Source organism: Protopterus annectens, chromosome 4.part0, assembly GCF_019279795.1.
Source record: "Protopterus annectens isolate FY-2018-M chromosome 4.part0, PAN1.0, whole genome shotgun sequence".
Lineage (NCBI taxonomy): Eukaryota > Metazoa > Chordata > Ceratodontiformes > Protopteridae > Protopterus > Protopterus annectens.
Window position 1 is genome coordinate 1,059,951,073 of NC_056733.1, and position 25,497 is coordinate 1,059,976,569.

The following is a 25,497-nucleotide window of genomic DNA, read 5'->3' on the forward strand; positions in this document are numbered from 1 at the left end:
TCTACTCTGGTTAACAAATTCAAGTTAATAAAAATAGGTATGCACTTTCTAAACTTAGGAGAAAAGATGGCCTTGTATCTGTGTGCTGTCTATGTATGGGTAATTCTTCGTGGCTGTATTTTTTTTTCTTTACTCCCAACGATCAATCCACCAACAACTGTTTTTACATATTCAATCCCCTGTTGGTCACAAGCATGGCTGCACTCTGTTCAGGCAAACATTAACATATTTCCTACTTTAAGGTTTATCTTTCTGTGCTCGTACTAAGGTTTCAAAGGTTGGGAGCAGGTTCAAGTAGTGCAGATATTTCAAATTCTTTGAAAGATGGTACTTTACCTAGCCCCAGGCCCTTAAAGGAAGATGCCCTCCATCTGTATCTGTTCATTGAGGACCTGAGTACCATCACTGACTGCCTTTTAATCCCACCTCTGAGAAGCAAGTCTTCCCTGTTTGTTCCTTCTCTTCCCCAGCTGGATTCTCTGCTTGATGTTCTTCATTCCACATTGCTGCAGTCCTAACTATTGGGGGTAGTCCGCTGTCCAGTCGGCCCGAATACCAAAGTATATGGCTGACGTCGGTCAGGGCGCATTAGACTGACGTCAGTACGTCAGGGTACTAATGCGCATGACCGACGTCATATCCTCAGTCTTTTTTGCCGCATGGTCCGATGCAGAAGCAGTTTTGCGAGTGCAGGTTGGCGTTCTGAAATTTTCTGAAGTCGGGGTTTCAGACCGAATCAAAGTTGGCTAAGTACCCCGTTGGGGAACATTTTGGTTTTCTTGCCTCAGTATTTAACGGATGTCAGAAAAAGTGAATAACTGTATTTCTTGTGGGAAACAGATACCTCATAGGGATTACCATACCTTGTGTATACCTTGTTTAGGGCCTGAGCACGACGTTGTTGGATGCCGCTCTTGTGCTAGATTTAACAAACGCACTATTAAGAGAAGGTTAGACTGTGCCAGGTTAGTGTTTGGGAAGCGTTGCAATTATAAAATGCCGTCGGATGCTCCGGCGCCGCTTCATCAAAAGCGCAAGGACAAAACAGCGAAGCCTAGGGTTGATGAACCGGCAGTCCCGGACGTCGGTTCTTTAGAAGGCTCAGTAGAGCCAGAGGTTTTGCCAGGAGTTTCTTTGGAGTCTCAGGCAGAGACTTTAATGTTACAGGATGTGCCTTCTCAGGAGGTAGGCCAGGCTGAGGGGGCTTCTCAGGTAACTGTTCTTCCCAAGGTAGTTAGAGCCTCTCCTTCTGTTTCCAAAACTACTTTGAGAGGTAGGCCAAGTTTAGCTTCAGTGGGGGCTTCTCCTAGCACTTCAGGTTCTGTGCCTAAGAAACATATGCTTAAAATGGCAGAAGATTTGATTACTATGATTAGAGGTTCTATGCCCCCTCCTGATAAGAGGCCTAGGGTGGAACCTGAGTTTGACAGTTTTGAACAGTGTTCAGAGGCTTCTGAGTCTTCTGCGGAAGACTTGCAGGAGTATCCTCCTTATTCTGATTCTGATGTGGATGATTCCACTCCTACAGCTTCTCCTCCTGAGGATTTCTCATTTTCAGAGACTCTGCATTCCATGAGGGAGCACTTTAAATGGGAAGGCCAAGATTACTCTGATTCCAGGAAAAGGCTTAGGGAATTCTTGTTTTACCCCAGCATAGGCCCTTAGCTATACCTCCTGTGTTGAATGTGGTGGAAGATGTTTTGCAGAGGCTTCCCTGAACCCTGATTCTTTGCCTCCTGCTCCTGTTAAACCTGATAGGTACTATAGGGTGCCTGAAGCTCATAAGTATCTTTTAAGAGTCCTAGGGCAGACCCGAAACTGTTTCTCAGGGACCTAAAGGTGTTAAGGCCTCTGTTGTTAAAAACCCTGTTCCCACTGATAGAGGCAAGGGCTTTGGATAGATGGGGAAAGAAAGTGTATACTTCTTACACTTTAGCCATGAGGGCGTTGAATTGTCAGTTTCACATGCTAAAATATCAAAATTATCTCCTTTCACAATTGAAATCTAAGGTGGATGCTTTGGCGGAAGGTATTGAGTGTAAAGAGTTGCTGGATTTAGTTCATGTGTCTGAACAAGTGGGTAAGCATTCTTTGCAATGTGGTTTTGATGCTGTACAGGCCTCCTCGAGGGTGGCTGCCACTAGTTCGGTTCTTCATGAGGCATGCCTGGTTGAGGGATCAGAATTTAGCTGAGCATGTTAAGACTAGGATTTTGGATGCTCCTTTACAGTCTGATGTGTTTGGTTCGCCTGTGGAAGCAGTTTTAAAGAAAATGGAGGACAAAGCTAAGTCTATGCAAACTGTTAAAGATTTTTTGCAGGTGCAGCCACCAAGTTTAGTAGAAATTGGCCTACTAAGGGATGGACATATCCTGCTTATGATTCCCAGTCTAGGGGTAGGTCTAGACGTGGTAGGGGCAGAGCTCAAGGTTCTTTTAGGCCTAGAACAGGGAGTTCACCTGCTCAGACTTCTGGTGAGGGCAGGGGTCAGTCCTTTCGTAAACAGACCCAATGACCTGCCTTTTCAGCTGCCAGTAGATTCTCGTCTGGCAGCTCCTTTGGGAGGAAGACTGTCTCTTTTCAAAGAAAATTGGGATTTAATTACTCAAGACAGATGGGTGTTGGATATCATTCACCACGGTTACAGGTTTTATTTCCATACATTGCCCCTTTCAAAGGCATGCCAGGCGTTCCTCCTCCACAAAGGAAAGAGGCTCACAAGCAAATTTCTCTGTTACTCCAAATAGGGGCCATTCAGCCAGTCCCTGTATCAGAAAGGGGCCTAGGATTTTATTCTCGCCTGTTCCTAGTACCAAAGAAGGGGAACACGTGGAGACCAATTTTGGATTTAGCTATCCTCAACACTTATCTGGACATTCCCAAGTTCAAGATGTTGACGTTACAACAGCTTTTACCTCTGCTGGGCAAAGATCACTGGATGGTAACTTTAGATCTCAAGGAAGCTTACCTTCATGTGCCTATAAGACTAAGTTGCAGGAAGTATCTGCGTTTCGAGCTGGAAATTCTCATTATCAGTTCTCTGCATTGCCCTTTGGCTTATCTACTGCCCAGAGTATTCACAAAGGTTCTGGCTCCAGTGATCGCATACTGCAGGCTAAAAGGAATTCAAATCTATCCTTACTTGGGCGACTGCCTGCTTCTGGCTCATGAAAAGGAAGACCTCCTACAGCATCTGGAATATGTTATAGCAGTGCTAAGATGCCTAGGGTATTCTGTGAGCGAAATAAAGTCCAGTCTAGTACCCTCTCAAGACATGTGCTTTCTGGGTGTGAGACTGAATACAGCAGCCCAGATGGCCTTTTAACCCCGGACAAACAAAAGAGTCTATCCCTTTACTTCCATCAACTATCTCATCAGTCCGTGCTGACTGCAAGGACAGTCCTTCAAGCATTAGGGTTCATGGCATCTTGTATTCTGGTGCTTCCCAATGCCAAACTGCATATGAGGAAGCTGCAATGGTATCTCAAAATGTATGGACACAGCACTGCCAGGATTTGGACACTGTCATTCAAATAATACCTTGCCTTCAGAAAGAATTTTTGTGGTGGGCTCAGGAATGTCACCTAAACAAGGGACTCTGTGACCCGGCCAGAGGCGAGTCAGATTTTAACGACAGATGCCTCGGACATTGCTTGGGAGCTCATCTAAATGGAAAGTGGATACAAGACAAGTGGCCTGCCAGACTACAGCATCTACATATCAACATGAAGGAGATGTTAGCAGTCCAGTTTGCATTAATGGCTTTCAAGGAGTTACTTCTTCCAGGGCAGGTGTTGATTCTAACAGACAACACAACTGTCATGTGGTACATCAACAAACAAGGGGGAACACATTCTTATCCTCTATGCAGGCAAGCAATGATTTTATGGGAGACTGCGCTCAGCTTGCAACTAACTCTTCAGACAAGGTTTCTGCCGGGAGCACAGAACTCCTTAGCAGATGTGTTAAGCAGACAAATCATGGATCCCCACGAGTGGAAACTGGATCTTCATGTATTTCAGAAATTGACAGTGTCATGGGGAACTCCAGACATAGATCTGTTCGCTTCTCCACTAAACCACCAGCTGCCAAAGTTTTGCACAAAGGGGTTTCATCACACAGCTTGGAAAGTGGATGCTCTTTCTTTCAGTTGGAAAAATCTTCATGTGTATGCCTTTCCACCTCTGCCTCTTCTTCCAAAGGTGCTCTTAAAGGTCAGACAAGACAAGCCAAGGATGATTTTAATAGCTCCAGATTGGCCTCGGCAACACTGGTACCCACTACTAAGGAGTCTGGTAAGGAAGCCTCCATGGCCTTTACCTTTGATTCCACATCTGTTATCTCAGAAGGACGGTCATCTGCTCAATGTCAAGCTTCACTCTCTTCATCTAACAGCCTGGCATATTCTGTGTTGAAACACAGCAGGTCTCAACTTCCTCAACAAGTTTTAAACGTGATTATGGAAGCTAGAAGACCTAGTACAAGGAAAGTGTAATGAAAAATGGAAGAGCTTTTTATTTTGGAGTACAGCAAAGAATTTGGAGATTTCTGAGCCTAATTTGAGTGTGGCTCTTCAATATCTTACTGAGTTATTGGACAAAGGTTTGTCCTTCTCTTCCATTAAGATTCATGCTGCAGCAATTTCAGCTCACTATGATTGTGACCCACCATTGTTTTCGCATCCTTTGTTCAAGCAGTTTCTTAGAGGGGCAAAGAATATAAGTCCCCACGTAGAGCTCCTACTCCTGCTTGGGATCTCAATTTTGTGTTGGAAAAACTTACTCTACAACCTTTTGAGCCTGCGGCTACTGCTGAATTGAAATACTTGTCATGGAAGACTGCTTTTCTGTTGGCTATTACTTCTGCAAGAAGGGTGTCTGAGTTGCAGGCCCTTATGGCAGTAGAGCCCTTTTTGATTTTCCATAAGGATAGGGTATCATTACGTACTAATCCTTCCTTTATGCCTAAGGTGGTTTCTAGTGTGGCTTTAAACCAAACTATTCATTTGCCTACTTTTTATGCAGACCCCCAAAATAAAGGGGAAAAGATTTTGCACACTTTAGACGTACACAGGCAATTGCGTTATTATTTAAACAGGACTAAGGATTTTAGGCAGTCTCAGCAGTTGTTTGTTTCTTTTGCTTTGAGTTCGCAGGGCAAGCCTGTGTCAGAACAAACTATTTCTAGGTGGATTGGGTTTTGCATTGCATTTTGTTATTCCCATCATGGCAAGGAGATTCCAGCTGGGATTAGGCCTCATTCCACTAGGGCTACTGCCACTTCAACAGCATTTCTAAGGGGGGTGGCAACTAAGGATATTTTGGAGGCAGCTACTTGGAGTTCAGTGCATACTTTCTCTAAGCATTATCACCTTCCTCTCTACTCTAAGTCTAGGGCTGGTTTTGCCACAGCTATTTTGCAAGGCATGTTGTCAGCTCCTGCTTCTTTATGATTTGCCAGCCTCCCTTACCTCTGCTTTGGGATTCTACCCAATAGTTAGGACTGCAGCAATGTGGAATGAAGAACATAGTACAGTTTTGTACCTACCATAAATGTAGATGTTCGAGGATCCACATTGCTGCAGTCCAATTTACCTCCCTCCTTCCCTCTGTGTTTAGGGGTGGTTGTGTAGGTGAGGTTATATGCTGATAATTTTGTATATATTGTACATATTTTTGGTGCAGGTATATTGGGCCTTGTCTTTTTAGGGTCTTCTGACATCTGGGGCAAGAAAAGACTTGAGGATATGACGTCGGTCATGCGCATTAGTACCCTGACGTACTGACGTCAGTCTAATGCGCCCTGACCGACGTCAGCCATATACTTTGGTATTCGGGCCGACTGGACAGCGGACTACCCCCAATAGTTAGGACTGCAGCAATGTAGATCCTCGAACATCTACATTTATGGTAGGTACAAAACTGTACTTTATGATGAGCCATTCTGCTTCGTAGAATGGCTTTATCTCCTCTTTACCACAGTGTACACTAGTCTACCTTAATTGTGGTATTAACAGTTTTGTATCCCATGTCAGATTAAACATGCCTGTTCATAGAATATGTGGGAATGCCCACTAAAACCATATTTGCATGTGATAACCAGGTATGCCATGAACCTGGGTTCACTTAACATCCCAGATACCAGAGGGCCAGTTGTGTGCACACGTGAGGGGATTAGTATGGGGAAGAGTGCTTGATTATTCAGACACCCTCTCATCTGTCTTTGGGCTGGTGCTTGGAACTACAGCCTGCCTCATTGTGAAAGACCACAGGGATACCTATTAAAGTGCAGTAGTGGTCAGGCATGCAAGCATACTAGTCCTGCTGTAATTGGAAACATGATGCAGTTACACAGACTAAATGGCAGGACCAAAGTCCCAAGGGCGGTCATAGGTAGGTACTGCACATGACTTACAGTAGTCCATTGAGGAGCCTAGCCGAACTCTCATGTGCGTCAAAGCACTGTCTGGTTAAGTCACTTGCACAAGGTCACACAGCGGGCAGATGAAGGCTGAGGGAGTTGAACCCTGGCCCACAGCATGCAGCTTGTTAATGGTTTTTATCCTTAATTCTCTACACTGAATTGGACCAGTGCTTCCTGAATTAGTTGACTCCTTATTGGGTATTCACCAGAAAGTCATAATTCTCAGTCGGTCAGTGATGGTAAATGTCATTTGGCCTTAAGGTGGGGAGGGTACTGGTGCTCTAATGTAGAATGCAATTTTATAATTCCCTTGGAGGTTGTAATGGGGGAAGTGTTTGAGTTTGGGAATCAAATTCCTAAGCTTTTAATTAAGATGGCAGTATGGATGTGTTCATAATTCATTAAAGTTGTTATAAAAAAATATTTAGTATTTGACATAGGCAGGCAAACTTGTATACATTTTGTATATTTAAAAAAAAAAAAAAAAAAAAATCTGCATGTTGCCAGTTGCAAATGTTATGCATTACATTTGCTTTTTTGTACAACAATTAATCTTATGTCAATCTTCACTTTATCCTTGACACACTGGGTTTGGTTCCGAACCTCAGAACTGACTCTGCTGATCATGTTTCACTGTTGGAGCACATTTGGGTTATCCCTGCCAGGGTAGCCCTCAGTCGGCCCAAATACCAGAGGCTTAGTATTTCTGTGTCTGCCGTCGCTCCAGGTCTGACGTCAGGTCGTCAGTGTTATAAAATTAGGCAGCCGAGGAGCCCGAAGCACAAGCAGTTTGCATGAGTGCTGGTCGGCTGCTCCTTGAGTTTTTAGTTTCTAAAATTTAAGTTGAAGTCTTCAGCATTCACCTACATGTCAGGCAAGTAATCAGAAAAAAGCAAGCTGTGGTGAAGCAAATACTACAGACTTTGGGAAGGATGGCAGCATCTATTGTACTCATCCCTCTAGCACACCTACATATGAGGATTCTGCAGTGGTTACTTTCTACACAGTGGTCGATTCTTGACCTTCGTGTCAAGTTTTATAACCAAATCTTGTAATAAGGATCTCTAGTGGTGGGTTCACTCTGTGTCTCAGGGCTGTCCCTTTACTTTTTCTCAACCCCAAGCCACTGTGACAATGGGTGCTTCCCAGATTGGAGGGTGGGTATTATCTGGGAAAGACTGTCCTTCCAAGGAACCTGGCAGGAGCATGAGGCTCCCTGGCATATAAACAACATAGAGATGAGAGCAGTGTTATTAGCATTGCAGGTGTTTCCAGACACTCTCTAGGAACTGTAGCGGTTCAGTCAATGTCACTGGTCTGGTACATAAGCAGGGGAGAGGACCAGGTCTAAACCCCGTTGTCAAGAAGCTCTAAGGATTTGGCAATGGGGAACATCCTCCAATTGCATTCTAATTGCAAAGTAGATTATATTACGCATATTAAGGACTGCACAGTGATGCAGCAGTAGTGTTGTCGCCTCACAGTAAGGGGTTCTACGGTTTGATTCTCTGCTGGAGTGTCTTCTGTGTGGAGTCTGCATGTCCTCCCTGCATTTGTGTGGGTTTTCTCTGGGCGTTTCCTCCCATGTTACAAAGACTTGTGCCTGGAGTGTTTCTCACTGGGCCTCTGAAAATTGGTTTCATTCCAAGTCTGACTTTTCCAGTAAACAAATGTTAAATAAAAAAAAAAAAATCCGTGGGAAATCCAACATGATTGCAGACTAATTGAGCAGGGCCATATTATGGCCTCAAGTGGTCCCTCAATCAAGTAGCAGAAGAAATTTTCCAGAAAGGGGGCCAGCCTTGCGACTTTTTTGCATCATTCACGAATGCCAAATGTAGCAACTACTTTGTCCTAATCCCTCCAGAGAGGGAGTCACTAAGGGATGCACTTGTTCACGATTAGCCTCTGCAACTCCTATATGCTTTCCCTCCAATTCCTCTGATTCCCATACTACTACAGAAAGCAAGTCTGTTGGAGACCACGATAATCCTCATTGCACTCTGTTGGCCTCGTCAAATCTGGTTTACCTTTCTACAACCTCATCTCCAGGACAAACGATAGATTCTGGACCCTTTTCCAGATTTACTGACTCATCCGTCGGGAATGGCACATCAGCCTTCACAGCCTCAAGTTTGACAGCTTGGCTACTGCATTTCTCTTGATTGCCAGGTTTCCTGGTCTGTCATCTCTGGTAAAGCACATTCTGCGGTCTTCCCATAAAACTTCCACACGCAAAATATGCAACAGTAAAGGGAATAGATTTGTTATCTGGGCGACTGATAAACCAAGTAGTTCCCTTTTCTACACCCGTTCATTCTGTATTGGAATTCCTAGCAAAGCTATTTTATGAAGGTGCGGCTGCATCTACTATTAAAAGTCCAGTGAGCTGCAATTTCAAATTACCGTTTAAGAGCAAACAGACTGTGCAGAGCTTTTTTAAAGGGAACAGCTATGATCAGACCTACATCTATGAATCCCAACTCCACCCTCGGATCTTAACTTCATTTTAATAAATGTAATTTGTTCCCCGTTAGAACCTTAATTGACAAGCAATTTGATTCTTACCTTGTTAGCTATCCCCTCAGCTAGAAGAGTATCAGAACTACCAGCTCTTTCGTCCGAACACCCATATTTAATTTTTCATAAGGTAGTGTTTAGTTACGTACCAATCTTTCTCTCCCAAAGGTCGTGTCAGAAAGCAACCTAAACTTACTGAGTTACCTGTTTTTCTAATTACCAAAATACTCTAGATCTTTTGGGATGTTCATAGACAATTGCATTTCTACTTGCACAGGACTTTTTAAAATTTAGGAGATCTGATCAACTTTTTTTATCTTATTCTGAGACCAGAAAAGGGTTCCTGGTCTCAAAGGTTTGTCTAGATGGCATGCCCTTTTTATGTATCTACTATCTCAAAAAGCAAACCTCTTCCCTTTCCTGTCAAAGCACACTCCACTAGATTAGTTGCGACTTCAGCAGATTTTCAGGTAAGAGTTTTTCTTTGGACAGCATTTATGCTGCAGAAACATCGGGCTAAGCCACATACCTTTATTACTCATTATAAAGTGGATTTGGCTTTCAAGAGTAGGGCTCCCTTTGGTTCTAGGGCTCTGAGAAATATTCTTCCATGAGCCACTCAGGAATTTCATTGCTTGGGACGCGATCCCATCAGTGAGAATAAGCGAGATTACAAAACACGTAAAGAAGTTATGTTCTTACCATAACATTCCATGTGTGTTGTCCATCTCTACCTTTATTCTCACAACCCACCCTCCGAGCCCCCTTCCAGAACTCTAAGACCTGAGTGAACATTGGTTTCTGGTATCACCATAGCCTCAGAGATACTGACATTGTCCTAGAATTAGACCATAGTTGGTGTATCCATTATTTTACCTTCTAGGTGGGCAAACAAGATCTGAGGTGGTTGGGGAGCTACATTATGGGTAGGGATGGAGGCCAACAAGCTTTGCTGAAGACTTCAAGCTATTGGAAAAGCAGAGATGGATCTTGACCCCTCAGAGTAAAGGTCAAGATGGACAACACATGTGGAATGTTATGGTAAAAACATGATTTCTTTTTTTTTCCAAATTTTGTGATACAAGCACTCAATGTTTATAGATTGATCCTTTATACATCCGTCATCTCCATTTGAACCTATATACATTTAACAAGAGCTTTTGTTTTAATGAGAACCCTCAAACAAAAACAACCCCAGAATGCCCCCTCAAAAAGCACACAACTATGTACATCTTCAGATAATGAAATTTAATCCTGATAGGAGCAGTTATTCCAGATTGACAACGGTAGCCACAGCCATTACTTAATCTTAAATTAAATTGGTCCGTGTTGAGGCGCATATATACTCGGACTTTAAATTGTCTTTTTCGTCTTCTCTGTTCCCCCCCAGATGTGAAAATGACTTGTATGTTTTCAGAAAACACCAGTCTTTAGCCTTAAGAACATTTTTTTCTTTTAAAACAAAGCCCTAAATTATACACTGTTCTAGTAAATGCATTGAAGCATTTTAGTACAAGGAAAGCTATCTCTTATTAATTACCAAGATTTTCAGACTTTATTTGCTGAAGGAAAACTTTTCATTACATTCTTATTTTTAAAGCAAACTGGAATACTTGTTTTTGAATGAAGCCAAGAGCATTTATCCAGACATTCACCTATGTAAAAGTAAGAGAACTTCTCAACTCTACATTATAATCGGTGCCCTTCTACACTCCATCCACACCCCAACAGTCAAAGATTACATCATATTAACATAAACATGGCTTTTAGATACTCTGACCTATATACTGCCCAAGTCTGCTGTACTGTGTAACATGCGGTTTATATAAAAAGTTATACAAACTTTTACTTGGCTACTTTCTTTAGTTCTTCCAAACAATGACATGGTGGGATATGCGGTATTTAGTCCACCCAAAAGTTTAACAACGTCAACTAAAGTTCAGTCTTGTATGTATGTTTTTCTTATAAAGCCATATTTTACCAATGTGATTGTTTTATAGTCTCATACTTATTCTATTTGTCTAGCTCCCAACCCCAGACTGATTCAAGTCCAAGATATCGCGACTATTCTTGTCAACTCCTGTGTTTTTTTTTCTGTCTGTAGCATTTTCTTTTGGAAGATTTGAAAATGTATCACTGACAAAGTCTCTAAGCTTTATTAACTGAAGTGAGAAGCAGAGTTCCCTTCTGTTTGAAAGCTCACCTTTTGTTGGAGAAACGTTTGTATTTCCTCCTTAGCTTGTTCTGCATCAAAGTGTCTTTGATCCTGCATGAAAAAAATCTCAAGACAGCTGAATACAGCAGGTTGAATCTCGCACCTTCCTCTCGACAATCCCTGATTGCGAGGATAATTGTGCTGCTTTTGCTTGGTGTGCAACGAATAATTGTCTGTAAACACACTTCTGTCTCTAACTTTTAATATTTTGCCCATCTGCTACAGTTTTCTTAGGATTAACTCTTGTGGTTAGGATTAACTCTTGTGGCTGGTAAGATTCCATCTTTATTAATACAGGATGTTATGTAGTCCAATCTCGCCTACATTCTTACCCTTGGGTTCGAAGCCGAACCTCTGCTCCGACTCTGCCATACTCTAGCTCGAAGTCTTCAATTGGCTCGTGGCTAAGAGGTATCCCATACTGCAACGTGCCCATCCCAGATCTCGTTTGCTGCTCGTTACGCTCAGACATGGTCTTGCTCTTGGCTGTGGCTTAAGTATAATTTTTCTTCTAAATTCAAACAAATTGTTGACCAAAAAGCTATTTTCATAGCTACCTTGTGTGGTGTATTTTGGTTTTGTGGCCGGTTCCGTTGGCCTTTTAGTATCCCATTCGCCACTTGTCTTCACAGGCTAGGCCTGTGTTTTCAGTCGGAGGACCTTGTTTTCCCCTTCTGTCCAGTTGTAGTTTTCCTGTTTGGTGTTTTGTTTCTATGGTGTTAGTCTCTTGTTTCCTGGGCTAGGCCTGTTTAAATTAGAGGACCTAGTCCTCTTTGTGGTTGTCCGTGGTCTAGGCCGTTTCAGTTAGAGGCTCCAGTTTCCTGCGCCCTTCTGTTTGTTTTTTGGTGCAAAGTTGTTCCTGTTCTTTGTGGTGTGTGGAGTTTTCTTGTCAGCATGTCTAAAGATCCCAAAGAACACAGGCCTTCGGGTTTTAAAATGTGTGTAGAATGTAGTTACAAGATGTCATTGACTGATGGGCACTCAGTGTGCATGTACTGCTTGGGTGCTATTCATCTCCAAGAATCCTGCTTGTTCTGCCACGCTTTCAGTCCCTGTGTACTGCAAGAGAAAAAGAACAAGCATATCTTAAAAGGACTACTGAAACCTTCCTTTGAAGAAGACTTGGAGAGGTCTTCTAGTTCCAGATACTCTCCTTCCAAACCAGACAAGAAATCGGGAAACAAAATCTTCAAAAAAGCACCTTCCAGCTCTGTCAGTTTCCTCGGAGCCGCCAGAGAAAATCACAAAAACTAATGTTAATACTTCCGCTCCATTGGCTTCGATGCTGCCAGAAGGCACTACACAGACTGTCGACATCGGCTCCCAGCATCTCTGAGCTGGTGACAGATATTCTAGTTTGGAGCAGGTCTCCAGTTCCTTGACCGGTTTCTCAGTTTCATAGGTCTCCCTATGTAGGGAGATCCAGATCTCCGACCTTATTCTCTAGGTCCTCTCGGACCCTCTCTGATTATGTCGATAGTGGTGCAGAAACTGCTCCAGTCATCGGTGCTGGCTAAATTGTTTTCGGTTCTGGCCCAGTTGGACCCGGAGCCCATCCTCCCCTCCTCTTTGGCTGTTCTAGTCCGAGCCTTTCTTGGCTTTCGGAGCCAGAGCTGTCTGTTCTGTCAGATGCCGTGAGGTCAGTTCCAGTAGCCTCCTCTGACCTCTCTGCTCCAATCTCTGCTCTGACCCCATCAGCGCCGTCCATGGGGTCCAGGATTCTTGGTTCACCGGTCAAACCAGAGAGGGAGGTTTCGGATCAATCTTCTTTGGCTCCTAGCCTTCCTCTTGGTGCTACGGCTCGGGTGAGCTTGGGTCAGACATCGGCTTCGGACCTCATCTCTTCGGCTCAGAGGGCTACTACCGTATCTTCCATGGTCAGTTTAACTTCTGAGCTGGGGGGTTCAGCTTTCAAGGTCATGAGGAGCATGCTGGCCAGGTCAACAGCTGCATCTTACGGCACCGACATTCTGCCCCCTCCAGCACCGGTATCCGTCTCGAATCACCCTCTCTCCATGGATAGCAGAGACCCAAGGCCTCAGGATACCTGCATGAGTGGTCTCCAACTTTCTGAGTTCTCCCCGGAGTTTTTCCCCTGAGGAGCCCCCCAGAAAGTGTGTGCAAGAGGAATCACGTAGACTCCCAAGATGAGTGTCTCACGTATGACACCAGCCTCTGAATCAGAAGGGTCCCCCAAGTCATCTTCTGAAGATACCTCTTTCTCAGATATCCTGGAAATCTTGAGGCAGAGAGGTGGCTGGCCCTCCAAATCCCCTTCTGAGGAGTCTGCGTTCCTGAAGGCCTTCGGGTCTCAACCCTCCACCTCTTGGGTCTGTCCCCCGTTTGAGCTACTGGATCTCGTTTGCTGGAAGGTGTGGCAAACTTCAGACACTGTTGAACCCATCCCTAGGAGACCAAACAAGTTTTTGTCCGCTCCTCCAGACAAGGATTTTCTTACGAAAGGCGTTCCAGTAGATGCCATGGTGGTGGCAGCAGCCACCAAGAAGGAACTTGCTGAAACTTCATTTACCGTCCATCCCCCTAACATGGAGTCTAGGGCCATGGACAAGTATGGGAAACGCGTGTTTTCCTCAGCGGCAATTACACTGCGGTCTCTGAACTATTTGTCGCATTTTACACTGCTGCTGAGAGATCTCCTAAAAGAGCTCAGATTCTCTACAGGGTAAAGTTTTTGATGCTGTGGTTCAAAAGGTCATTGCTGAGATGTTTACCCCATGTTCCATTACCAACTCCTCCATGAGGCTGATCTCGTATGAAGCCGGAGCGAGCAGGGCTGCGGGTTCCGCAGTATCTCGAGACACTCCTGGATGCGCCTGTGGAACTTCGCGGAGGCTTTCAAGTCTACTTTCACCAACCAGGTCGGTTTGACGATTCATCCTTATTTGGAGCCAAGGTGAAGGACACACTCACTAGGTGCGAGCAGGAAGGAAAAACCCTGTCTGCCATGGGAGTCTGTTTTTCCATGCCTTCTAGACCTTACCCCAAGGGCCAGAAGGGTGGAAAAATGTGGTTCAGAAAGTCAGAGGTTTTTCACTCACTATGCACAGAGTGATTCCTCCTCCTCCAGAGGCAGAGGAGGGGGGTGGAAATTCAGGTAGACACCACCCTAGAGGCAGAGGAGGCCCACGTAACCATGGGGGACCGCGATTCCTTTCATGGTTCTCCATACCAGCGCTTCTGAGGGGAGGCCTGACTGCATCTCTGGAGCCTGATAATTTCCAGAGGTTATCATATTCCCCTTCTTTCTTATCCCCCTCCAAACAAAAGAATCCCAGACGTTCCACCCAGTCAAAGGGATTCCGCAACTTTAGTAGTACAAAAGTTGCTGTCAAAGGGAGCCATCCATCCTGTCCCCGCAGACCAAGTAGGATTAGGGACTTGCTCCAGCTTCTTTTTGGTGCCGAAAAGAACAGTGGACCTGAGACCCATCTTGGATCTCAGCCGTGTGAACCTTCATGTAGAGAAGTCCAGGTTCCGCATGGTCAACTTAGTCAATTCTCCGTTATTAGGGAAAGATGTCTGGATGTGCTCCATCGACCTCAAGGATGCTTACTACCATAGCAAGATGGACAGGGCATCCAGAAGTCACTTATGCTTCCGGCTGGGAGCCAGTCATTTTCAGTTTCACCCCCTGCCCTTTGGTCTCACCACAGCTCCCAGGGTGTTCACCAAATTCATGGCAGTGGTAATGGCTCACTTGAGACGTCAGGGAATCCAACGACTGGCTCCTGTCTGCCACCACCAGGCATCTACTGCTACAGACAAGGGATGCCGCTGTTGTGCTGTGCAAAAGTCTGGGAATTACTCTGAATTGGGAAAAGTCTGCCTAGTTTCCCATGCAGTGTGTTAACTTTATCAGCGCCGAATTAGACACTGTGCTCATGATGGCCTTCCTACCAGAAGAGAGAATTCAGGTTTTATAGCAGCAGGTCTACGCTTTGCTACCATTGAAGAAGGTCAAGGCAAAAGTGGTCCTCAAGTTATTAGGGACCATGTCTGTCACGATTATGCTAGTTCCTCTTGTGAGACTACACGTGAGGCTTCTTCATTGGCTACTTTTTGTCCAGTGGTCTCTACAGCATCTCCCGCTCTCGCATCTTAATCTGATTACAGACAAGTGCAAGCAGGATCTGCGCTTGTGGCTTCAGACCAGCAATCGCAATGCGGGCATGCCTTTCGTTCTTCCTTCTCAAGTTGCCACGGTGACCACAGATGCCTCCCAGATCGGGTGGGGGGGTTATCTCGGCAGGACAGTCTGTCACTTGGCAGGAGCACAAGACCAATTTGCATATTAATGTCTTGGAGATGAGCGGTGCTATTAGCGTTGCAAGCACTTCAGGGCTTTCTTCCTCATGGGACAATTGCAATCCACTCTGACAACACGTCAGTGGTATGGTATGTGAGCAAACTGGGAGGAACCAGGTCGTATCCCCTTTGCAGAGAGGCACTTAGTATGGCAGTGGGCAGTATCTTCCCGACACTTTCTAGTGGCAACGCACATATCGGGGAAGTCCATGATTGCCGACAGGCTGAGCAGAGCTATTCTGATGCGTCACGAGTGGTCCCTGAACAAACAAGTGGCGGAACAGATTTTCCGCAGATGGGGTCAGCCTAGCTGCGACCTATTTGCCAGCCCCCTCATGCCAAATGCAGCAGCTACTTCACCCTTATCCCCCCGAAGGGGGAGGCACCCAGGGACACTAGTTCACGATTGGCCCTCCGTTCTGCTCTATGCCTTCCCACCAGTCCCCCTGATAACGAAGGTTATTCAGAAAGCACAATTCTTGGGAAGCAAGATGATACTGATAGGACCACACTGGCCTCGTCAGATTTGGTTTCCTTTTTCTCCACCCTTATCTAATGGACGATCCGTGGATTCTGGACCCAGAGCCAGATCTGCTGACTCATGTGTCAGGGCAGTTCCATCCCTCCATTCAGACCCTCAAGTTGACATCTTGGCTGCACCAATTCCGTCCGTAGTCAGGCTTCATGATTTTTCCCCAGAGGTGGTTCATATTCTGTTTTCTTCCCACAAGCCTTCTACTAGGAAGATTTATTCCAGTAAGTGGAAAGATATTCTCCATTTGGGCTCATGAAAGGCAGATTGATCCCTATACAGTTCCCATTTCATCAGTTTTAGAATTTCTTTCTCACCTGTTCAGCCTGGGATCAGCTGCGGCAAGTGCAGTTGGCAACCATTTCTATTTTTCATGTTGCTAATGAACCCAATCTAGTGGCGCACAGGCTTTGTAGGGCTTTTCTGAGAGGGACTATGCTACTTCGACCTCCAGTTCTTTAATCCTGTAATGCCATGGGACCTCAATTTTGTGTTACAGTGGCTTACTTTGCCTCCCTTTGAGCCCGCAACAACTTGACATAAAATTTTTGTCTTGGAAGACCATCTTTTTGATAGCCATCACTTCGGCTAGGCGGGTCTCTGAACTCTGAGCTTTATCGGTTCGGCCACCTTACTTATTTCACAAGGAGAGGGTTTCTCTAAGACCTAATCCTTACTTTATGCCAAAGGTTGCTTAGGTTGTCAACCTCAACCAATCCATTGTGCTGCCTGTATTTTTCCCTGATTTCTCTAACAGGGTAGAATTTAAGTTTCATCAGCTAGATATTCAGACAATTGCTTTTCTATTTACATAGCACAAAAGATATTAGGAAATCAGATCAACTGTCTCGTTCTTGGACAGTAGACTTGGGGCTCCAGTTTCTAAAGTAACTCTGTCCAGATGGATTTCTAGTTGCATTTCCTTCATTTATACTTCATATGGCAAGGAATTACCCTTTAAAGTAAAGGCTTATTCTACACGATCGGTGTCTACCTCTACTGCTTTTCAGGCTAGTATCTCTATGGATGATATTTGTGTTGCAGCCACATGGGCATCACCTCACACCTTTATTAGTAACTACAAATTGGATCCGATATCTAGAGGCAGATCTTCCTTTGGTTCCACAGTCCGCAGGAGTATTTTCCAATGAGCCACTCAAGGTTTAGGTGCTAGGGACGCTGGCCCAAGGGTAAGAATGTAGGCGAGATTGGGCTACATACATTGACTGTTATGGTGAGTACATAACTTTTGCTTGCTTTCTCTTAACCAGATTTGGGGCATACATGCATTGTGCCCTCACAGTTAACATATCCTGCTGTGGAATACCAGTCCAGTTGCTTATTTGTGCTTTCAGAAAGTTTATGCATTATTTTCCTTTAGTTTCTCTGGTCCTGCAGAAAATGTCAGGTTTGCTGTGGATGCTATGTCCTCTAACTCTACTTGTGTGTGTGAGCAGCAGCTGCTCTTGAAGTCTGACTCGTAGCTCTTAATGTTTACCTCTGATTTCTTTTTAAAGCTTGTTCCACCCCCCACCCCCATCATTTTGAGTTGATATACTCCTTTGGCGTTTCATTTATTTTAATCATCTGTGAGCACATTTGATTTTTTTTTTAATGACTGGAAATATCTCTTGTACCAAAGCTGGAGCTTGAACTGTTTTTTGCTGAACAGCTGCAGGATTATTCCCAGTCAGTGTTTTTCTAGTTTTCCTTTTCAGGCCGTCTTCCTTCTTTTGCTGGCAGTCAGTAACTGAATTTTATTAAAGCGATCAGAATTACTTGCCCTTATCTCAGTTTTTCTTCACACTACTAGAGATGAGATTAAGCTGTTTATCAGTATGCAGCTATCTTGATCTGTAAGTTAGCTTTTTCCAAAACAAAAAATTGGTAGTTGCAGCCAGCAAGCCCTTGTAGTAATTATCTTCTCCAAATCCATTGAAGTATAGATATATTTTCACACACTGCACCTCTCGTATTTGTTTGTTCTGCTGTGGTTTGTTTTTGGACCTTGTCTTTTATGGTATGTAAAGTTTTCCTGGAACATAAAAAAAACTGTCAACTGGCAGATTTTAAGATAGTTTTGACAGCATATTGTTTGCACTGCATTTAGTTTTGAGATACTTAACATTAAAACAGTAGGTCTCCATCTTAAAATGTAAGGTCTTATTTCAGATATTTTGCTCCGTTTGAGATGCTCTAACAAGTTGCTAACGGCAAGTGTAACAGTTGACTGTATGCTGTACGTTGTTAGAAGCTTGGATGAGCAGCTTATTGAATTAGCTTCGTTAGCACCAATGCAGTAGTAGAATAAATTGCATTTGCATCTGTGCTGTGATGATTGTCAACACATCATTCTGATGTAGATGAAGAACTTTCCAATTACTGAGCACAGAAACTGCACTTGAATGAGTAACTGAAGTTTGAGTGAAAACAGCAAGCGGCAAAGTTTAGTAATATGGCATGTATTAAGTTTCTTCTAGGTTGTCATGTAGTTGGAGCTGTTGGGTTTTGTGAGCTGCATCACATGTACAGTAAAACTGTTGAACTCGTAACTTGTAGTACGTGCTGATTTGTATAAGCTTTTAACCCTCAGTCCACTTGTAGTACGTGCTGATTTGTATAAGCTTTTAACCCTCAGTCCAGTTATTTGCTAATTTCAGGTTAATTTCCACTGTTGAAAAAAATGTAGGTAACTGGGAAATATTTTGAAGTTTGTGCTTATTTGGCTCTGTGTTGCAGTCTGGGGCATCCAGCTGTAACACCATTGTCCTGGGATTAGTTGATGGTTGAGCTGCTAAGCGGGATGTTATGGATTAGATGTTGATTGCATTATCATTTTGATAAGGGACACTAGGATTAATCCATATGTAATAACCAGTGGTATGAAGTTCCTGTTATGGGTCTTTAAGCCAAGGTTCCCTGTTGATGGAACTGTGCACATTGAAGATGGAGACAGTCTTACTCTACCTTTAAAGATGGGGGTTGCCTGTTGGCTTTGTTCAGTGTGTGGGAGTTTACATTCCCAAGCTTTTAATTGAGGAATTGAATGTGGAAGCACCTTATGTTAAACTCTAAGGTAGCTTCTTCCATAACAAAAATGTGGTCGCCACAGATGATCCTTGTGTTTGCTTCCCCTAAATCTGTTGAAGTATTTATCTATATTTTCACCCTGGATCTTCACAGACTGCATGTCTTGTTTGTTCCTTGTGGCTAAAATTGCAAAGCTTAAGTTTGTGGGTCTTCAGTCCTTGTCTTTTAAGGTTTATAAGCTTTTCGTGTAGCATTATTGAAAAATATTTTGTTTCCTGTCCCATAGACTTCTTGCTATATATTTACTACTGGCAGCCATTTGTACTGTATTTAGTTTAGTAGCATGTACAGTGCTGAAGCATTAAGTCGTATAATGTGGGAGTTCTCATTTCAGGCACTTTTTTCTGCTTTACACATGCTCCTGCAAGTTGCTGATGAGTAGTACATTCGGGCATACATGATCGTGTGTTTTTTTTGAAGCCATCTTTAGGACTAAAACAGTACCAGAATTGATGGTATTTGCACCTGTGCTGTGATGATTTTGCCAACACATCATTCTGATGTCAATGGAGATAACTTAATTGCTGAGCACAGAAGGTGTACATGAATAGATTGAGTGTAGAGAGATGCACCATTGAAGTTTTTAGTAGTGTAAACGTATGTATTAACTTGAAAATCTGCTATTTTCATTCATTCCTCAATGCTTGGGTTCAGATCCAACTCAACGCTTTTATCAGCTTGTGGAACACTGAAAGCTCTCGAGCCCTCCTCCAACCCATAATGCATTAGAACCTACCAAACCCCTGATCTTGTTTGCCACTTTCAAGTACGAATGTGGTCGCAGTTTGTAGAAAAAGCAGATGGTGTATTTTTCCTTTATTTTCCTGTAATAGCTCTATCTTCACCATCCTACACTTTTTTTTAGTGCAACTTTACCATTGCTATTATTTTCTTTCTTTCCTCTCGTACCCTAGCAGTACTCTTACCTTCATTGGTAAAGTTTTCCCCTCAATTGTTTTGTTTTTCTTTAAAAAAAAAAAAAAAAAAAAAACTTTCCTTTTCCCCTTCTTATACTGTAGCTTTTGGATGCAAATGGCTGAAAAACCAGCAGGTTTTAAAAAAAAATGCAAAGCCTGTGGCCATAAGATACCTTTGTCAGACGTACATGACTCATGTGTCTGTCTAGACCAGACTCATTTGAACATGTTCTGATATTTGTATGGCTTTTAATCCACTGCCCTTGGTGGATAGAAAAAATAAACTTTGTTTTGAAGGGTTTGCTAACTTCCTTTTATCAGACAGTACCTGGGGAGCAAACTCCCAAGAAAACCGACAGATGCGTACTTCAGACCCTTCTAGATCTTGTACTCTGAGCTGTGCTACTGGTGCAGAACCACCTCACACTACCTTAAACTATCTGATCCGAGTAAGTCTGATCCAAAGGTGAAACATTTGGACCCTGCAGTTTCTGAAGCCAGATCTGCAATAGTCTAATCTGACCCACTGGGATCCGAAGGATTTTCCCCGGATGTAATATCTCTGGAGTCCATCCCTATTCCTGGAGAGATGCCACCACTCTACAACCTCATCCTTTGCGTCAGTTTCTCGATCTTCCAGATGTTTGACTGAAGCAGATGTGGATAGGATGATGAATTTATTTTTGATGCAAATACTAATGGGGTATGATCATCGTGTTACACTGCTGCAGTCATTACACTTGGGTTATCCTGCCGTCAGGCGGTCCCGCAGTCGGCCAGAGTTCCAAAGTCTTGGTCCGGCGTCGGTTGCTGTCACTTCTTCCCTGGCGTCAGTGCGCCAGGGGTATATAAGATGCAGCCGACTCAATTTTCTTCAGTCTTTCTTGCCGCGCGGTGCCCGAAGTAGAAGCAGTTCACAAGTGCCGGTAGGCCGACTCCTGAGATTTTTGAAGTCGAATTTCAGATCCGAAGTCTTCAATAAAGCCAAGTACCCCGTTGGGGAAAGTTTTTTTCTTGCCTCAGACCAATGTCAGAAAAAGTTAATAATTGTATTTTTTGTGGAAGGCAAATACCTCATAAGGACTTCCACTCTTACTGTTCCTTGCCTAGGCCCTGATCACGATGTCACTAGTTGTCGGTTTTGTGCTAGATTTAACAAACACACTATAAAAAGACGTTTTGATTTTACTTTGCACTATTTTGGCCGAAGGTTCAATTATACTATGCCATCGGATCAACCGACTACCGCAATACCAAAAAAACGCAAAGACAAGGATAAAGACAGGCATCCGAGGTCCAAAACAGACGACAAAACCTCTTCTAGGCCAGTCGCCAGTTCGCTGGTTCTCAGTGAGGTGCTTTCGCAGCCCCTGACACCTGCTACCTCAGAGCCACAGGCCGCCTCCGACTCCCACGTGGAGACAACTAGGCCTCTGGAAACTCAAGGTATTGGGCCTACGGAAACTAATCCCTCAGATGGGTCCTGAGCCGCTGAGCAGGCATGAGCTTCTGATGGTGATTTCAGACCTTCACAACTTACCATTAAAGCAACAGCCGAGACAAAAGTACCATTAAAGACAAAGAAACAAGTACAGCATTCTCCTGGACAGTCCTCCATGCCTAAGAAACAGATGCTTAAAATGGCTGAAGACCTCATTACTCTAATCAGGGGTTCCCATCCCCTCCTGAGAAAAAGCCTAGGCAGGATACAGACTGATTCCTCTGATCAGGTTTCCATTTCCTCTGATTCCTCCTCAGACCAGGGATATTCTCTACCCCCTATGAGGACTCTGATGCTGAAGAATCTATCCCTTCAGCCTTTCCTCCTGAGGATTATTCTTTTGGGGAAACTTTACATACCATGAGGGAGTATTTATATTGGGAAAGCCAGGATTACTCAGAATCCAAGAAAAGGCTCAGGGATTTCCTTTTATTGCCTCAGCACAGGCCACTGGCTATTCCGCCTGTGCTAGATATTGTTGATGTATTCTCTGAATCCAGCTTATCTCCTGATTCTTTGCCCCCTGCACCAGCCAAGCCAGATAGGTATTAGAGTCCCTGACTCTCAAGTTTCTTTATAAAAACCCTTCTGCTGACCCAGAAACTATTTCCCAGGGTCCAAAAGGGGCTAAGGCTTCCATTGCAAAAAATCCAGTACCCACTGACAGAGATTCCAGAGCTTTGGATAGATGGGGTAAGAAAGTATACACTGCAACTTTAACAGTAAGGGCCTTAAAATGCCAGTTTCACATGCTTAAGTACCAACAATATTTAATGGCTCAGTTAAAACAGAAAATGCTTGCAAGCTCAGAAGCTCCTGATTGCAAAGAAATGCAGGATTTATTGCATGCAGTTGAACAGGTGGGAAAACATACTCTGCAATGTGGGTTTGATTCTTTAGAGGCTTCTTGTAGAGCCGCAGTTACAGGTTCTGTGATTCGAAGACATGCTTGGTTAAAAGAACAGAGTTTACCTGATGATGTTAAGGCAAAATTATTGGATGCTCCTTTACAGCATGATACCTTGTTTGGTGTTAAGGTAGAAGAGGTGTTAAAGAAAATGGAGGATAAAGCTAAATCTATGCAAACAGTCAAGGATTTCTTACAGGTACAGCCACCTCGATTTAGCAGAAATTGGCCAACAAAGAATTGGTCCTTTCCAGTGTCAGGCCACAGAGAGGCAGATGCAGACGCCCAAGAGGCAGATCTCAACCCCAAGGCTCAAACAGACGACAGTGGGGCACCTCAACCCCAAAAGGTGGTGAGGGCAAGTTTCAACCTTACAGGAAACAGTCACAATGACTTCCCCTTCGTACGCCAAGCACTTCCCTTTTGGAAGCCCCCTTAGGGGGAAAACTAGCACTTCAAAATTGGCAAACAATCACCCAAGACAAATGGGTTCTGAATATTGTCTCAAGGTTACAGGTTCCACTTTCATACTTTACCAAGGCTAAAAGGAATGCCAAACCTGCCACAAAATCAGTGGGCAGAGGCACAAAAACAAATTTCAGCCCTCATGGACATGAGAGCTATTCAAAAAGTACCACAACAGGAACAAGGACAAGGATTTTACTCAAGACTCTTCCTGGTCCCCAGAAAGGACAATGCCTGGAGGCCCATACTAGACCTTTCAATTCTAAATACTTACCTGGATATTCCAAAATTCAAAAATGTTGACATTACAGCAGCTTCTACCCATGCTGAACAAGAAGGCTTGGCTTGTTACTCTGGACCTCAGAGGCATACCTGCATGTCCCTAGCAGACAAAATTGCAGAAGATACCTCTGATTCAAAGCTGGTACAATGCACTACTAATTCCCTGCACTGCCCTTTGGCTTATCTACTGTGCCCAGGGTCTTCACAGAGTGCCTGGCACCAAGAATTGCATTTTGCAGACAAAAAGGAATTCAAATATATCCATACCTGGACTACTGCATTATTCAAGCAGAGACCAAGGACATTCTTCTACAGCATCTGGCGTTTGTAAAAAGGTTGCTAATTTCTCTAGGGTACACGGTAAACGAAAAGAAGTCAAAACTAGTGCCCTCGCAACAGATTATATTCCTGGGTGCCAGCTTAAATACAACTGCCCAGATGGTTTACCTCACGCCAGACAAACAAGTTCAACTAACTCAATGTTTTCAAGTACTGGCAAAAAAGTCCCATCTCCCTGCAAGAAAAATTCTGCAGGCCCTGGGATTCATGGCATCCTGCATACTACTAATACCATATGCCAGACTGCATATGAGGAAATTACAATGGTACCTAAAGTGTTTGGACTCAACACTCGCAGTTTAGAAGCAGTAATACCAGACTCCCTGCCTACAATAGGAGTTTCGATGGTGGGCACAGGCATCTCACCTAAACAAGGGTCAGCCTTTTACCCTACCCACAGCCAGGCAGACTCTAAGATGCTTCGGATTACACCTGGGGAGCACACATGGCGGGAAAATGCATTAAGAGCAAATGGACCACAGACCAGATGCATCTTCACATCAATCAAAAAGAGATGTTGGCTGTTCAAAATGCCCTAACAGCTTTCAAGGGCCTTCTGCATCCAGGACAACTATTATTAAAGACATGTAAAATAATAACAGAAATTGAAACTGAGTGAAACAGGTAGTCTCCTCAAGTTAAAAAATATGTATGTATTCACAGGTGATAAGCGCTTTTGCTTACAAAGCTTCAGATCAATATAACATCCACATTAAGTCAGCTGTTTATATACTAGTTCAAAATGTTCAACCAATCAGATAGCCAACTCAATAAACCATTTAAAGGTACACTCTATTCTCTTAGCTACGATGTACATATTGAAACTCAATCCATATATCTGTAGCTGGCCCTAAAAAATACATATATGCATATTCATAAAACAACTTATGCTTTCTAAATATATATATATATGTATGTATATATATATATATATATATATATATATATATATATATGTGTGTGTATATATATATATATATATATATATATATATGTGTATATATGTATATGTAAGAATATAAAAAATCAGTATTATAAATGTAAAAATATATATGAAAAACTATTATAGTAAATATAACCTACTTGAGATGACTAATATGTTCATATATTGGAAGAATAAACAGCTGATTTTTAATGTGGATGTTATATTGATCTGAAGAAGCTTTGTAAGCGAAAGCGCTTATCACCTGTGAATGAATACATATTTTTAACTTGGAGACTACCTGTTTCACTCTGTTTCTATTACTGTTATTATTTTACATATTTGATTTTTAGTAACCGAGTGTTCATTCGGTTGGTTGGCAGCTAACTGTTTACTTTTGGTATTTTTATTTATTGCTATTGCTGCCGTCCTCTGGAGCAGGGTTATGCAGACTACTGCCTCTATAAAATTGGACTATAATCTGGGGAAAGGCGACAGAACTGTCAAAGTACTACAGAAGAGATTTCTGCAGCACCTTGATTGTATGAAGGGTGTATCCTGGCAGGTTGAACTTAACGCCTCTACTGATGACATTGGTAACATGACTGTGGATTTGGGAAGACTACAACAGTCGTTAGATGAACTGGAGAGGGGCGACTTTAAATTAAAGCTGCTCCAGATACGACTACATTTCCAGTATTGCCTAGATAAGATTGTTCCTAGAGGGCTGCGTGTGTTTAACATGCCTAGCCAGGGAGCTCACTATCCAGAATTACTTGCTCGGTGGCAGCAACTCAACCTGGAGGTAAGCGGCAAATATTTTCAATTGCTCATAGACTTTTTTCAACCGGAAGAGGCTTTACTTATTGAAACTATAAAATTAAAACAGCAATTTATATTTGACAATTTTGCAGCCGCTACAGTAACTCTTATGTTTGAGAGCCTTCTGGATGGGATAGCGGCCTTTGAGCGTAAACTTCTACACCAGAAGAAGAACAAAATTATGAGATACAAATGACTTTAAGCTGGGCCATGTCTTTGTGGCCCAGGCGTGGACAA

At 43.4% G+C, this 25,497-nt stretch overlaps 1 protein-coding gene and 2 non-coding genes across 3 annotated transcripts in view; all 3 read left to right on the forward strand.

The window, feature by feature from the left end:
- HSPA9 (heat shock protein family A (Hsp70) member 9) overlaps positions 1-25,497 on the forward strand; it is a 1,477,986-nt gene that overhangs the window by 649,456 nt on the left and 803,033 nt on the right. The window lies entirely within an intron of this gene.
- Positions 18,342-18,406, forward strand: LOC122800599. The gene has a single exon (XR_006364603.1). It is a non-coding gene; the product is annotated as a small nucleolar RNA SNORD63 (small nucleolar RNA).
- On the forward strand, positions 19,573-19,638 carry LOC122800597. Its single transcript, XR_006364601.1, has one exon. It is a non-coding gene; the product is annotated as a small nucleolar RNA SNORD63 (small nucleolar RNA).